The sequence below is a fragment of the Callospermophilus lateralis genome, chromosome 12 (genome assembly GCF_048772815.1).
Source record: "Callospermophilus lateralis isolate mCalLat2 chromosome 12, mCalLat2.hap1, whole genome shotgun sequence".
Taxonomy (NCBI): Eukaryota; Metazoa; Chordata; class Mammalia; order Rodentia; family Sciuridae; genus Callospermophilus; species Callospermophilus lateralis.
Genome location: NC_135316.1, coordinates 29,392,254 through 29,408,990, shown reverse-complemented (window position 1 = coordinate 29,408,990; position 16,737 = coordinate 29,392,254). Strand labels below are relative to the sequence as shown.

Sequence of the window (16,737 nt, the reverse complement as noted above, 5' to 3'; positions counted from 1 at the left end):
TGAAATAGAAATTAGAAAAACAAAGCAAATAACCAAAGAAACAGAATAGAGTCTTGGAAAAGACAGACAAAATCCACAAACCTGTAACCTCTTAGCCAAACTAACCAAAAGGGAGGGAGGGAGAGAGAGAATCCAAAATAAATAAAATTAGAGACAAAAAAAAAGGATATATTACAACAGATACCATGAAAATCCATAGGATAACTAGCGAATATTTAGAAATATTGGATGCTGACAAACTGGAAAATTTGGAAGAAATGGACAAATTTCTAGATGCATATAATTTAACATAATTGAATCAAGAAAATACAAAATACCCATGTTTCTTCAGGCTCCTAAGTGTCCACCCTGACAGGACCATGGAGTGTTGACTGACCTCATGACCCACCCCAGCCACCTGGCCTTCTGCAGTGCGCCATCTTCGTGCTTGGAGCATCGGCGCCCATGGACAGATGTGAAGTAAAAAATGATGTTACCCATTAGACAAAGAGAAGAACTTGTTTCAGAGAAGGGTAGAGGTGAAAGGAGAGGCAGAAACCTTCCGGAATATTTATCAGTAAACCAGAATTTAGATGGTATGATGATGGCAAGGTAGGATTGGTAAATATGTCAGCTACATCTTTATCTAAATCATGACTCAGTCTTGATTTAGAAAAAATGTGTAGGAAATGGGAACCAGGTACAAGGTTGTGGTTGGCCATCAGAGACTTCACTTAAGGTTGATATACTACTTCATCTGCATCGTTTGAACTGTCATCCAGGTAACAGTCCTCTACTCAATCTATTAAAACATAATGAAGAACTCACTCTAGTGCCTTACTGAAATTCAGATGCATGACCTTAATAACACTCTCATGGTCAGAGGTTGATTGCAGGTCCACAGGCACTGTGCTTGTCATGCTTATAAACATTTTCTCCTCTGGCAATCTTTGGGGGAAATGACCACCAACAGAGTGACACTTAGAGGAGATGATATAAAAGCCACCTTCGCCCAGTGTGTTAGTACATACCTGTTGTTCCAGCTATTCAGGAAGCTGAGGCAGGGGACACTTGACCCCAGGAGTTCAAGCTCAGCCTTGGAAACATAAGGAGATTCATATCAAAACACAAAAACAATGATAAAATGTATATGGGTGCCAGTTGCAGACACTTCCTAGAAGGAACTGGCCATAAGTAAAACTTGGAAATAAATGACAGGTATGAATTGGAAGACTGACTCAAAAAGGAACTCAAGATATCTGTGGTTAATAGACCTTGACAACATGTAAAGCTCCAACTTCCTCCAAGAAGTTCTCATTTTATAATGTAAAATAACAAAGGATTCAGGAACATAAAAGATTCAGGATATGTAAATATGTCAACTGCATAAACATTAAGTGTACTTCACCTTGGGAGACCCAAAGTACCAAACAGAACGTTGTATACATTTTCCCTTCCAAAATGCACATAGTTGGATGTGGTGTTGCATGCCTATAGATGCAGTTGCTTTCGAGACTTGTGTCCAGTAGTCTGAGACCAGCCTGGGCATCAAAACAAGATCTCGTCTCAAAAACAAACAAAACAAAAAACCATAAACATGTTCTTTTACAGGGTGCCATGTGGATTGTCAAGTGGCATGTCATTTTTTAGAAATTTTTTCAAATGGTCCACATTACTTATATGTCTTAAAGACAAATCACATTTGACTTGTAAAATCAAACTCATCTTCCATCCCAAATACTCCTAAGTTCCTCTCTTGATCAATGGCATTGCCATCTTCCAAGTTGCTCAAGTGGAGCCCCACTGGTTCACTGGCTCCTCACCCTCATGCTTGATATTTACCTTCTCTGTCATACTTAATGTGTTCATTATTTATCTGTAATCCAGAGAACATGCCTTACTCATTGTGGCTTCCTTTTTGCCAAACTCAATTGCCAAATACGTATCAGAAAACCAATAAAGCCCTCCAGTGTAGTCTGGCTATGAAGGTCCAGGGATTGAAAGGAGGAACTATCAGGAAATACTGTGTAGCAGGCTTAACACAGAAGGAATTTCACATTTGGATTGGGGTTTCCCTGGAAGCTTAAAAAATAAATCAGATGCCTAGTATGAGTGAGGCCCTGGGTTTGATCCCCCACATCACAATAAATAAAAACAAAAAAGCAAAAACACTCCATCAGATCTAGTTATCACTTAAAGCAACTGAGATAAGTTATGAAATTTTTCCTTTTTGCCCTTATCACTACTTTAAGATGAATCTACAAAAATTATATGATGGTTAATTAAATGTGTCAACTTGACTGGGCCTCAGAGTGCCCAGATTAAACATTGTTTCTGGGAGTCTCCATGAGGATGTGTCAAGATGAGATCAGTGTTTAAATCAGGGGACTCAGTAAATCAGTGGTCCTCCCTAATGTAAGTGGGCCTCATCCAATCTGTTGAGGATCTAAAAAGAATTTTTTTTAAATGGAAGAAGAATTTGCCCTTTTTGCTTCCTGTCCACCTGCTAACCTGGGACATCTGTCTTCACCTGCCCTCAGACTGAGACCAGCTCCCCTGACTCAGACTAGAATTTCATCATGGAGTTCCTGGGTCTGGAGATGGCAGATGGCCGACTGTGGGACTTGTTAGCCTCCATAATCATATGGCCAATTCCTCATAATAAATCTCTCCATAGCTATGTGCATGTGTGTGTGTGCACATGCATGTGCACATGAGTGTATCTGGTATGGGTCCTGTTTCTCTGGAGAACTCCGACTGATACAACCTATCAAGAAACTACCGTGTTGTTTGGAATTTACATAGGACACCAAGGAAACCAAGACCAAACCAGCCACAACAAAGAAATCCTACCACAGCTGTATATTTCCATTAGGATTTGTGTAGAATCCTCTTTTGACCTATTGCAGCTGTTACTTTCTGTTCCAACATACTTTTTGTGAATTCTTTGTAGAAAAGGCATACCTGCCAGGAGGGAGCTCTTTGTGGCAAAACCCAGATCTCTGACTCAAATACAAATCACCTGCTAGTTCATTGGGCCAGAAGATGGGAGGCTCCAAGAAGCAAACACCCACCGGAAACGTCTTGGGGAAAGTTTCTTCACAGCTTTTTATGTTGACTCAGCATCAAAGAAGTTATTTTTGCTCTTTCTTACCCATCATGCAGGAGGAGGGGCTGTTTACTAAGAGCTTGGAGCAGGTAGGAAACATCTTCACATGCAAAGGGTCATACATTGTAGCTAGAACCTGCCAGGCTGTGTTTCGAAGTCCACCAGTTCTGAACATTTCAATTTTAAGTTTTTCCAACTCCTAAAAAAATACTGTTTTAAGGCAAATTATTAAATCTCATTAAATTTAGTAAAAGTACCAGATTGTGCTTCTATTTCTTCAGATATTCCTTTCAAATTCAATCATTAGAGATTGCCGTACAGAGCTAATTGAAGGCTTTCTTATTTTTACAAAGAAGAAAGGTGGGGGTTGTGGAGAGAAGGCCTGGTCACTCTGGCCATGGGCTATGGGATAACCCGGCACCACAGCATGTCAGAAGAGCTGTCCGCACAGCCACAGAGGCCACATGGAGGGATGAACCAGAATTGTTTGCCAGCAAAGGCATCCTAAATTTAAAAATCTGAGCTGAATAGGAATAAAGCACAGAATGAGGGCTTAGCCCTGATTCAAAAGGACCGCTTGCTGCCTGGAGGGCAGGGCAGGCTCCATCCAGAGTCCTCCAAGACTCCTACACTCCCTTCTTTCCAAGACCAATGGCGTCTTCAGGGGTACATGCCTTAGGAGAGGCAAGGTTTAGATTAAACAACTTGTTACAGTTGGAGAAAAAGCATGTGCGTACTAAGAGCAAAGATTGTAAATGTGCACAAAACGAGGATTGCTGAGAAAGATTAAAGATAAGCAGTGTAAATACCTCTGCCCAGCACAATATGTTTCTAATAGTGCTCTCATTGTTTGCAGATTGTTTATTAAATTAGCGAGTTCCATACCACAGATGGCTCTTTATGGCTCACTGTGTGTCCTTAAAGTCCTTTTGCTTTTTAGCTTGGAAAAAAAAAAAAAAAGCCAGAACGACATGGATACCAAACTTCCAGAGTGATGAATCACGAATGCAGCAACAGGAAAGAATAAGAATCTTATCCCTGTTGGCTAGAAATCCTTTGGTTTGATCCCCAAACATCACATGTGAATGCACAGCAAGCCCTTGTTGCTCAGGAGAAGTCAAAGGCCAGGGGATCTACTCAGGATGGCATTAGCTGACTTCCTGTGCTAGAGCAGCATTAACCCAGCTGGAGCCGTGGAACACAACCCTGCCCTCACTAGAGGATACACGTGCATGTGTAAGATACAAAGTGTGACACCTGTAGCATGGATGTTTGTTTTATTCTCACCTCTTCCTGTGTAGATCAATTTAGACTGAATTAATTACTGCTCATTTATTGAACACCAGACTGGGTGCTACAGATATGAATTGAACATGAGTCTTGCTCTCCAGGTACCAATAGTGTAGTCTGTAGGTACTAAGTAACCCAGGGAATCTTGGTGTGATGCTGCAAGTGGACAAGGATTTGAGAGGACAATTGAGGGAGAATTTGAAGTAAGTGATAGAGAGAGAAGTCACTGGAAGGAAGGTTCCAGTGCCAGGCTGAGGGAGTTGCCTTCTCCATTTGGAAGTCAGAAAGTCTATTCTTGGAAGATGAAGTAACAAAGGATTCAAAGTCATTTGTCCAAACCCATAGACTGTACACCACCAAGAGTGTACACTGTGTACACTATGGACCCTGGATGATAATGACATAAGTTTGTTGATTTTAGCCAATGCACCACTCTTGTGGGGGACATTGATGGAAAAGGGGGGCTGTGCACATGCAGGGACAGGGCAAAGGTGGGAAACCTCTGTACCTTTGTCTTAATTTTTATTGTGAACATAAAACTGCTTTAAAGCATAAGGTCTAATTTTTTTAAAAAATGATTATTGCCTTCAAGAACCAGGGAGACTCAAGACTTAGAAAGATTATTTTACATTCATTTCCCCTACAAAATGAATGATGCTCTGTTCATTCTTGCCAATTCTGTCTTCTTCCTGTCTTTTTTTTTTTTTCCCCGTATGTTTTTGTTTTGTTTCTTTGAAATGGATCTCACTCTGTTGCCCAGGCTAGTCTTAAACTCTTGGAATCAAGCGATGCACCTGCCTCAGCCTCTCAGGTTGCTAGGGCCACAGGTACAGGCCACTGCATCCAGTTTCCCTCCTCTCCTTTCTCCACGCCTCCCTCTGATTGTGGAATCACCCGTCACCTGAACTGGCTCAGTCCCTCCCAGAGAACCCTTCTAAAGCACATCACAAAAGCCCGCACTGAGTCCTTGTTAAACATTTGAAAATACCTGCCAGCGATCAGCATGAAACTAAAGGCTGACCGCAGTCTGGTCCTGTGCACAGTGGCCTCATTTCCCTCAGGTGTTCTGTTTCAAGCTGCTGCTTCTGCCTACTCCACAGTGCACCGTCCCTCCTACTCCACAGACTCCAGTCTTGCTCTTCCTTCAAGGTTCACCCATCACTTACTTGAAGCCACAGGAAGATTTCCCTCCTTTGACTCATGGCCTGTAATTAAGTCCTCTTAGAAGGTTTCACATTGTTCTGGTCTTTTATATTGTACTTATCTGTGAACCTGTCCAAAGGCCCTCCGGAACTGTCATTCCCTAAGGTGAAAGGCCATATGCTAACTTTTGGTGGGTGGGCCCCTTACAGTGTATCTTGTACATCACAGAACCTCCATATTTAGCAAGGGGATAATGTCTGTTTGAAGGAGTGCCTGTGCTGTGTTTACATCTCTGCTTTTCCTTCTAAATCATGAAAGGGGATGGTCTGCAGAGAGACAGAGTTAAGAGAAGTGATGGAGAAACCTGGTCTGCGTGACCTCTGTCCTCAGCACCCAGCAATGCCCAGCGCCCATTGGGGCAAACTGTTGACCTGAACAGGCTGGAAGGGATTGGAGGATGCTGGCCAAGGGCAGGGATGGTTTTGCACTGTGGAATAGGGTAGCACTGAGGCTGCAGAGAGTCAGGGAGGATACTGAGTCAACAGCTCCCACTGAATGTGGGACTGAAGAAATGGTGGATGGAGAAGGAAGCCAGAGGAAAAGGAAGAATGAAAGATGAGGAAATAGAAGCAATAAATATAGAATATTCTTTCAAAGAAACTTATTCAAGATAACGGGAAGGAGAGAGATGGAATGGCTTATAACATGGTCAGCTGCCCCTAAGGAGCATAGGGACCTGTACCAGTTCACTGTGGAGGCAGCAGGGGTGACCCCAGAGATATGGGAAACTTGTGCTGTATCACACACCACTCACCCTCACAGAGCCTCACACTTGTGAACCTAGTTTGCTGTGTTCAGTACTGTGCATCACATTCTCCTCCTCCTCCTCCTCCTTCTCCTCCTCCTCCTCCTCCTCTTCCTCCGTCTTCTTTTAGCATCTGTAGAATTTATTCAGCATAACCACAGAGGCATTGTCTTCATGCTGTCACACACAGATACAGCACAATATTCGTATTTAGCCCAAGTGCATTCCTTCTGAGGCTCATTTGTATGTCTTCATATGCCACAGCCCATCATTTAAATAATGGATATTTTCAATGCCAATGCCATTGCTGAGTTTCTCAATGTCTTCTGCAGACATCATCATGACTCCAACACACAGAGCATGCTCTTTGCCTTCTGTCATGATTGAAACAGTGGTAGCTACTGCAGCAGGGTAAAGCTTAGATCTAGGAGAAGTTAAGCCTGGACACCTGATTTTCTTCCACTGAGTACAAATGTGATGGCGCCTTTATCAATCTGCTGGTGTGGCAGAATAAAAGGATATTTGTGAAGTAAACTTAGGGTTGGATAAAAAGGCCCTTCTCCTTGTTTAAAAAACAGTGATTCTCCATTTACTATAAAGATTTCTATAAGTTCATGGCATTGGACTATTTTGACAGGCTTGCTCTTAGGCATAATTCGATTAAGCCAAGGTTCAGTACTTGAAAATTGCCCTATCGATTGGTTCTTAATGACCTTAATAAATGATGTTTTGAACTGGATGCCGTTGGACACATTTTCTTTTTCATCAAATTTCTTGAACACGATCCAAGGTGAAGGGGGCAACAAGAAGGCCAGAATGGGAAAGAAATTGAATTAGCCAGGGATCCCCTTACACAAGGAAGGCCAGCACTGACAATAGGAGCTGTTGTTACCCAGAAGCTCCACATTTTTAAAACAGACATTGTGATGGTTAATTTTATGTGTCAACTTGGCTGGACCATGGTACCCAGATGGGGACCATGGTACCCAGATGGGGACCATGGTGGTCAGACATTATTTTGGATGTTTCTATGGTATTTATAATTGACATATAAGTCGGTAGAGTTTAATAAAGCAGATTGCCACCTCAGAATGTGGATGAGCCTCATCCAATCAGTTGCAGGCCTAAATAGAACATAGACCAAAGGACTTACTCTACCCCCACCTCCAGAGCAAGAGGGACACCTCAAGAATCCTGACTTGGGGCTTCATCAGCATGGTCGGCTCTCCTGGTTTTCCACCTTCCAGTCAATCCTGAAGATTTTGGAACTGCTAGCCTCCATTATCCACATAATTGGTGAGTCAGTTCCTTAAAACCAATCTCATTCTCAAGATGATCATTGTGTATACACACACACACACACACACACACACACACACACGATGTATGTGTATATATTTCGTGTATTATATATAAATACATATCTAGATCTATATGCTTATTCTATTTATATATTTTATATAGAGATAGATAAAAAAGCACATACATCCAATTAATGCTGTTTCTGTAGAGAACCCCGATTTGAAGAAAGGATTTGAAGAAAGCAGACCTCATGCAGGAGAGGGAGCCAACGATGGCAGATCCTTACCCCTAGTGAATGAGCTGAAAAGAATCACACAGAGGGGAGAAAGGAAGGCAAACTGGCCTTCTGCAGAAGTCTGAAAACCACCCTGGTGGGAAGGGTGGCCAGATGTATGTGTGGCTCCTATCAGTGACCCAGGGCGTGCAGACTGTCTGGGTCTGCTCGACATAAGGAATATCTTGCTAAAAATCTGAGCGGCTGACAGTGGAAATGCCTGATCAGGAGCGGCCGAGCATCCCTCAGGGATCCTTCAGAAGGGAGTCCTGTCCAGGAGGAAGGCTGGGTTAGCTCAGGCACCTTTTCACTTTGTCATTGGAAAATGAAGACCATTGTTGGGGACCCTATTTATTCCTCCAGGATCTTTGGGAGAAAACATGTCAGCTGTTAGGACACAGTGCAGACATTTCCCAGTGCTTCTCTAAGTTATCTTGGTTGTCCCTTACTGCTTAACCCTCTTAAGTGACTAATGGGCACCAGCCCTTGCAAAAAATGCCTAAGAACTCCCAGTTTCCTATGGTTTCTGTGTCTTTTATCTTTTCCTTCTTCTCTAGCTTCAGATGTGTGTGTCTTCCTACCTTTAAAAAGTTCCATCTCCTCCTCTTACCATATTGGCAAATAGAGCACTAATTCTGTGGGAAGCTTCTTGACCATCCCAGACCCACAGAAGCACATCTCCTGCCAGACTCCATTGGACTTTATACCCATCTTGGTTACAGAACAGAAGAAAAATGAACCAGATATAATTTTTTCTTGTGAAAAAAGAAACGAAAAGAAAAGAAAGAAAGCAGTACCTGGCTCTTGCTTGTTAAGGCCTAAATTCATTAAGGGATTTAACTTCCATTTACCCCACAGGAGAAGTGAAGATAAGAAGTAGAGGCAGCCAGAACAGGGAGGGGAGACGAAGGTGATGATAATATTCTTGAGGGGTGTCCCATAGGATTTAGGCCTAGGCCCCATTTACACTCAGAACTGTTGATGGTGGTTTGCTGATTGTGAGGAGCTTGGGCCTCTGGATGAACATTAGAACTGGCCTGGAAGAGTGATTCTGTGTCCAAGCTCAGCCTAGAAGCTAAGGAGCCTGGGAGATCTTCCCTAGGGAGCAGACCAAATTGCTGGAAAGAAGTTGTTCACTGTCTCTCCTTCTGTAAGATCTGCAGAGCACGCGAATGTCCTCGCCTCCATCCTCTGCACCCTCTGTTCTGTTACATGGTTTCATAATACAAATTAAGTCACAAATGCATAGGAACTAGGTGAATGTAGCAAGATAATGCAGATGCTGTATGGATCATGGAAGACTAAAGCAAGATGTCCACTGGGTAGTATAACAAAATACCAGACATGGGGTGGCTTATAAAAAACAGAAATGTATTGCTCACAATAAAATGGGAAGTCCAAGATCAAGGTGCCTCTAGATTCAGTGTCTTGTGAATGCCTCCTTTCTGGTTCATGGACAGCAACTTCGTGTGTTTTCTCAGAAGAAGGTGTGAGGCTGTCTCTGGCCTTCTTTGTAAGGGCACTTACCTCATTCCTGGAGGGTCCACCCTGGTGAGCTAATCTCATCCCAACGTCTCCACCTCCAACACCATCATCCTGAAGTTTTAAGATTTCAACACAACAACTTCAGAGGAACACAAACGCTCAGACCGTAACACCAAGGGATCTAGAGAGTGGGAGCTGAAAGAAAAGAGCCCTGGGCTCACTAAGAAGGAGACTTTCAGATCCATTTAAGAAAATGAAAATGAGAACCTAAACTCAAGGATTGCGCCTGGCAGAGGGGTCTCCCCAGGCTGTGGCAGGGCACATCTCCTCCAGCACTCCACAGCAGCTTCTGTACCCCCAGGCCGACACTGCCACCCATCGTCCTCTGCACTCTGGATGTCCACTTCCATGGCCTCCAGCCTCATGGAGGTGCCTGGGCCGCGCACAGCCTCTCCCTCAGTGCTGACCTTATATTAATTTTGTTGGTGGTCAGCATCTAGGCTTTGAATCATCTGCCCTGCCCCATTTTTCTCATGATTCCTGTGCTTTATAAAATTTGTCAGAATCCCCCTCCCCGACTATGTAAAGCTCATGTGAATGATCTTAGGGTAAACCTACATTGTTGTTGTTAATATCTCTCTCTCTCTCTCTCTCTCTCTCACTCACTCACTCTTTCGAGTAGTCTGACTATAAATTTATCAATCTTGTGCTAGGTGTGGTGGTGTACGCTTGTAATCTCAGTGGCTCGGGAGGCTGAGGCAGGAGGATTGCAAGTTCAAAGCCAGCCTCAGTAAAAGCGAGATGCTAAGCAACTCAGTGAGACCCTGTCTCTAAATAAAATACAGAAATAAGGCTGGGGATGTGGCTCAGTGGCTGAGTGCCCCTGAGTTCAATCCCTGTACTGAAAAAAATAAAATAATAAATTGACCAAATGTTAGACTTTTTTGGTCCTCTTTTTACATTTGTTTTTATTATTTTTTTCCAGGAAGAGGTTAATGAGCATTTAATAGAAAAATGCATATAAGTACCTAGCACATCAGATGGGGAAGAGTAAACCTCTAATAAATGGTATTTTTATAAATTCCATTAGTGGTATTATATAAAAGTAAGAAGGTAATTAACATTTCCTGAATACCCACATTAAACCAAATTCTTCCTATATATGTGTATATATAGATATATGTATGTGAGTATGAAACTACATATATATATATATGTACATATGTATATATATATATATATATATATATATATATATTCCTTTACTTTTTATGACCCTGTGATAATTAGTTGTTAAAATACCTCTTTTTAAAGTTTTTATTAGTTCTGTTCTATTTTTATTAATTTAAGATCTATCTATTCTCTTCTTCAATTTTCATTATATTTTTCTTGTTCTTATTTTCTTATTCTCAGGTGAATGTGGTTCAGTAACTTAATTTTCAGCCCCTTTTTCCAAAATATAATTTTAAGACTATAAATTTTCTTCTAAGAACTGCTTTAATTGCATTTCAGAAATTTTAACATATAGTGTTTTCATCGTCATTATCATTCAGTTCAAAATATAATCTCCTACAGTGTAATGCATGCTTTAGATGCATTGTGGTCAGAGTAGATATTCTGTATCATTTCAGTCCTATGAAATCTACAGAAGCCTTGTGGCTCTATATATGCATGATCAATACTGTAATTATATAATATATGTTTGGAAAAAGTATTTTTTAAATATGTTTTTTAGTTGTTGATGGACCCTTATTTTATTCACTTATTTATATGCAGTGCTGAGAATTGAACCCAGTGCCTCACACATGCGAGGTAAGCATGTTGCTTTGGTTCTGGAGTATCCCTCAAACTCTCATGTTTTACAACCAACCTGATCTCCAACCTGTGAAACTATTGGGATGTGGTGGAAACTTTTAGAGGTTGGGCTCTAGTGGAAGGAAGTTAGCTTTAAAGGGGATGTTGAACCCCATCCCCTTTCTCTCTTTTTTTGCTTCCTAGCCACCATAATGTGAGCAGTTTTGCTTCACCACAAGCTCTCCCCTCTGATATGGGGCCTTTTTATAGGCCCAACGTGATGGGATCAAGCAACCATAAACTGAAACCTCTGAAACCAGTGAGCTAAAATAAACATTTCTTTAAGTTGATTGTCTCAGGCATTTTGTCACAGCAATGGAAATCTGACTAACACAAAAAATTGGTACCCAAAAGAAAGGTTGTTTCTGTGAAAATATTTGACAATATGATTCATAAGCTATTGGAATTGGTTTGAGGAAGATATTTGGAAGTTTGAAGAAACAGGTGGAGAACACCTAGAATGTTGTACATAGAACTTACTGGGCAATTCTGATGGGAAAAGAAGACTATTCCTATTCTTATAGGAATGCAGGCAGTAAAGGCCATGTTCATGAGGTTTCAGATGGAAATGGGGACTCTACTGAGAATTGGAATTGATGCCATTTGTGTTCTTTTGGCAAAAACTTGTGTACAGAAAATATGGCTTGAGTGCATTTCAGTATTTAGCAAGACCCCCACCCACCCACCCATCACAGGTTCAAGGGTATAAGAGTGTAAACCCATTTCAAAGACTTTGCTTTGAGAAAAGAGTACCAGAGCATCCTATTCACCCAGCTCCATGTAGGGAGCTGTTTCTTCGTGTCATCCAGCCAGCCTCTCAGAGCCCGCTGCAGCTATGGTCCAAGCAGGCACAGCTACTGTTTGAGTCAGCAGCAGAAGCTGGCGTTATCTATGTAAGGCTCGTTTTGCAGGTATGCAGAATTCAAGAGTTACAGGATCATAGAGACTTCCACCAGGATTTCAAAGGAAAGCCTGAGGGTTCAGGCAGTGTGTGGTAGAGTTGAAGTTCTTGCAAGAAGTCCCTTAGTAGTCAACTTGTAAATCTCTGAGAATAAAGCTGAAGTGGCAATGGAGACTAGAGGAATTCAGAGATGGTAGACATGTGCCATTCCTCTGAGAGAGAAGCCACAGGCAGTAAAGACAGCCAGCCTGAGAGAGGGCCACATGGCCTGTAGCCCTCAGGACCTAGGGGCAGGGCTACCCAAGCTTTTTGGAGCTCATTTCATGCCACCATGAACCCAAGATGTCAGACATGTAGCTACAGGATTTAATGTTTGCCCTGTTTGGTCCCATCTCTCCTTTGTGTCCCTGTTCTTCCCTTTTTGAATGGGAATGTTTACCCTGTGACTGTCTCACCATTTTATGTTGGAATTATGTAACTTGTTTTTAATTTTCATAGGAGTTTGCAGTTAAGAGTTTGCTTTGTTTCTTAGAGGAGACTTTGAAGTTGGAGTTTTCAGCAAGGTTGAAACAGTTTAGACTTCAGGGACTCCTGGAGATGGACTAAATGCCTTTTACATTGTGAGATGTACACAAACCTTCAGGACCAGGGGTGAGATGTTATGATATGGATCTGGAGTGCCCTTCAAAGTCTAGGTATTGAAGACTTGTTCTCCATCCTGTAGAGTTATTGGGAGGTGATGGAAATTTTAGGAGGTGAGACCTACTGTAGGGAAATCAGAATGTGCCTTTGAAGGGGATATCTTTCTTGTTTCCCCAGATGCCATCATATATGCAGCTTTGCCATACCACATACTCACCGCCACAATATTCAGCCTCACTACAGACCCAAAGCATCTGGCTAAATGATCATAGATTGAAACCTCTGAAACCATGAACCAAAATAAACCTTTCTTTCCTGTAACATTTTTTGTCACAGCAACAGAATGCTAACACAGAAATTATATAGGCTATATCATGTATAATGTGTGTCACTATATATTTTAATATTCACATAGTTGGTTTTAAGATTCAAGCATATTTATCATTTTGTTTACTCTGTTCTGTCTTGCACCTCTCACTTGCCATGTGTGTTTGAAGGTTGCCTTTAGAGTTTTCTTTAATATCATTAAAGAAAGAGTCTGTCAGTTTTCACTTATCTATGAATGTCTTTATTTCATTCTTTATTTCTTCCAATGTTTTGTTATTAGACTTTCTCATTCCATTTTTGAAGCATATTTTTGCTGGCATAACGTTCTAGGTTAGAAGTGTTCTTTCATTACACTGGCTTTATACATGTCACTTTCTCTTGGCTTCCATTGTTGCTCTTGGGACACTGACTGTCAGTCCAAGACGTGCTTCTTTGAAAATCTTTTTATTCCCTCCCATTATGCCTCTTTTAAAGATTTTTCTCTTTTTGTAGTTTCATTAGGATATATCTAAGATTCATTTATCTCGTTTATTATTTATCAATTAACCTATTTGGGATTTATTAAGATACCTTGGGTTCATGGTTCAATTTTTTTTTTATCTGTTTGTAAAATTCTGGGTCCTTCACTCTCTCTTCTTCTGTTTTTCCATCCTTGGTTTATCCTTGTGTTCTCAGAGGTTTCAGAAGAGCAGTTCAATCTCATAGCTAACTATCTTTCTGGACTTGCTAAGGATACCTGAGTGTCTAAGCTCACTCTGAACTTCTGTTATTTCCAAGATCTCAACCAGTTTCATATTACATGATTGAATCTTGAATATTTTTAATAATACTTTGAGACATATTTCATCCAAATTTAAATTGTCTTTGATGGGACAGACATCACCAGGAACACAAGTTTTTTATATTCTTCAAAGAACTAAACATAAAATTACCCTATAGCTCAGCAATTCCACTCCTACTGCCAAAAAAATGACAGCAGGAACTCAAATATTTTAAACTAATATCCAATGAAGCTTTCTTCACAATAGCCCAAAGGATAGAAACAACCTATGAGAGAAGTGTCCAGCAAAAGATGGACCACACAAATGTGGCATATTTAGAAAATGGAGGATTACTCAGCCATAAAACGAATGGAATTCTGACACATGTACTGAATTCCATGGATAAACCTTGAAAATATTATGCAAATGAAATTAAACAAAGGATATATATTATATGGTTTGAGTTAACATGAAATATTTAGAATAAGCAAATATATAGTGACAAACCTTACCAGAGGCTAGAGATGGAGGCAATATAACCAGAGAGTTAGTGCCGAATGATTGTTTCTCTGGTTCTTTCTCATTTATTCCTGTTCATCTATCATTGAGTATTGCAGATTGAATTAGCAAAGTTAGAGGTCATAGGGTTTCTGTATCACACAGTGAAAAAGTTCTAGAAATAGCCATGACGGTTGCACAATGATGCAAATGTAATTAATGTCACTGAATTATACACTTAAAACGGTTAAGATGGGAAAGTCTTCTGTATCTTACCATAGTTTTTTAAAGTTAATAATGTAGGGCTGGAGTTCCGCTCAGTGGGTTGAGTACTTGCCTAACATGCAAGGCACTGGGTTCAATTTCCAGCTCTGGAAAAAAAAAAAAAAAAAAAAAAAAAATATATATATATATATATATATATATATTATTAAAAGATATCAAATTAGACCATAGGTGAATTTTGTAGGAATTATACCTCAAAAATGCAGGCTTTTTTTTTCAAAAAAGGAAACCTAAAATTATATATCAATGTTAATATCCCCACTCATATATGAATAAGTCGAGGCCAGGACTTGCATCCTTTCATTTTTATTTACCCCATAACTCTTTTAGTGTCTGCTATGTGGTATTCCCACTGACTGTGTCTTCATCTAAGCTTCATTGAAGATTAACCTATAGTTCTTGCTACATGATCTTTTGCCATAACAGTTTTCTTTCTGATCACAGCGGGTATGTTTACTTTTTTTTCTTACTCACCAGAGTGACAGACTTCAAAAGGCAATGTCTGATAGAAGTGCAAGTGTTTCTTCTTGCTTTTCCAATTGATGAAAGATTTCCATTTTGTTGTGAAATTGTAATTTTCTCACATACCAAGCTCATATTAATGCTCACAATCCTTATTTCTCTCTCTTTTCCTTTAATTTCCTCTTAACCACTCTTTATTAGTCTTTGTATCTTCAGAGATAGATAAACTATTATCACAGGAAATAGAAATATTCTAATACAAAATAATAAAAATTGAAACTGTTGTTATACAAAATAACTCTGCCATTGTAACTTCAACTTCTTTTTTTGTGGGGGAGGAGGGGATTGAACTCAGGCACTGAACCACTGAACCACTGAGCCACATCCCCAGCCCTAGTTTGTATTTTATTTAGAGACAGAGTCTCACTGAATTGCTTAGCGCTGAGGCTGGCTTTGATTTCTCCATCCTCCTGCCTCAGCGTCCCAAGCCGCTGGGATTACAAGTGTGTGCCACCATGCTCGGCACTGTAACTTCTTTCTGCAGGTTTTTTTAAAACATGAAACTTTGGTGCTTGCCTCAGCAGCATATACACTAAAATTGGAACAATACAAAGAAGATTAGTATGGGCTTTGTGCAAGGATTACATTCATTTTCATGAAGCTTTTCACCCAGTAGGGTAGAGGAAGGAAATCGGGGGAGGAAAGGAGGGAGGGCAAGAGGAGAAACTGGGGATTAAAATTGATCAAATTATGTAAGTGCACGTAAATATGCCACAATGAGACCCAGTATTCTGTATAATTATTATGTACCAATTTTTAAAATGAACATTTTCTCAGGCATAGTGGCACATATCTGTAATCCCACTGGCTTGGGAGGCTGAGGCAGGAGGATCTCAAGTATGTGGCCAGCCTCAGCAACTTAGTGAGACCTTAAGCAACTTAGCAAAATCCTGTCTCAAAATAAAAAATAAAAAGATTTGGGGATGTGGTTCAGTGGTTAAATGCCCCTGGGCTCAATCCCTGGTACAAAAAAAGAAAAAAGGAACATTTTATGTGTTTATTCCCTTGATTACAAATGGTAGAAAGCAAACTTAAACTAGCTTGATTAAAACAGTGGATTTCTTACAATAATGCTATCAGAGTATCTCCCAGCACCCAAGGACTACCATCAGTGGTTAGGATGCTCAAGGTGCAAATAAATCTAGGATCAAACATCCTGGGCTGCAGGCAGAGGTGGGGGCTACAGACTGAATGGTTCCACTGCCACTGCTCTTCTATGGACTAGAGACAAAGCCCTCCAGCCCTGCAGACCCGGGGAGCAGTGGAGTCAAATGGTTGCAGGGTCCCAAAGAGATCTTAACTCACCCTGCTTGCTTGCCTCCTGCCCTGATCTATAGAATGAGCAACAGAGGCTCACATAACCTGGAGTCAGATGTGGAGGAAACCATAAGTTCACCGGGCTACTCGCTTCCTTAAGGCAGAGGAACACCTAAACTGCCCCCAGAGGGTGGTGGTAACCAACTGCAAAGAAGCCCCTTTGGGAAGATCATGTCTCCAAGCAGGGTCGATTTCACTTTTGGACTTCCCGCCCACTGTCCTTGCCTCAGCGTTGAAGAGCTG

General features: G+C 40.9%; 1 non-coding gene and 1 pseudogene across 1 annotated transcript; one reads left to right on the top strand and one right to left on the bottom strand.

Annotated features, from left to right (window-relative positions):
* Positions 1–6,563: 6,563 nt before the first annotated feature.
* On the bottom strand, positions 6,564–7,141 carry LOC143411827 (malignant T-cell-amplified sequence 1-like; annotated as a pseudogene).
* An 8,544-nt stretch (positions 7,142–15,685) lies between these two features.
* LOC143411903 (U6 spliceosomal RNA) lies at positions 15,686–15,792 on the top strand. Its single transcript, XR_013092915.2, has one exon. It is a non-coding gene; the product is annotated as a U6 spliceosomal RNA (small nuclear RNA).
* The last annotated feature ends 945 nt before the right edge of the window (positions 15,793–16,737 follow it).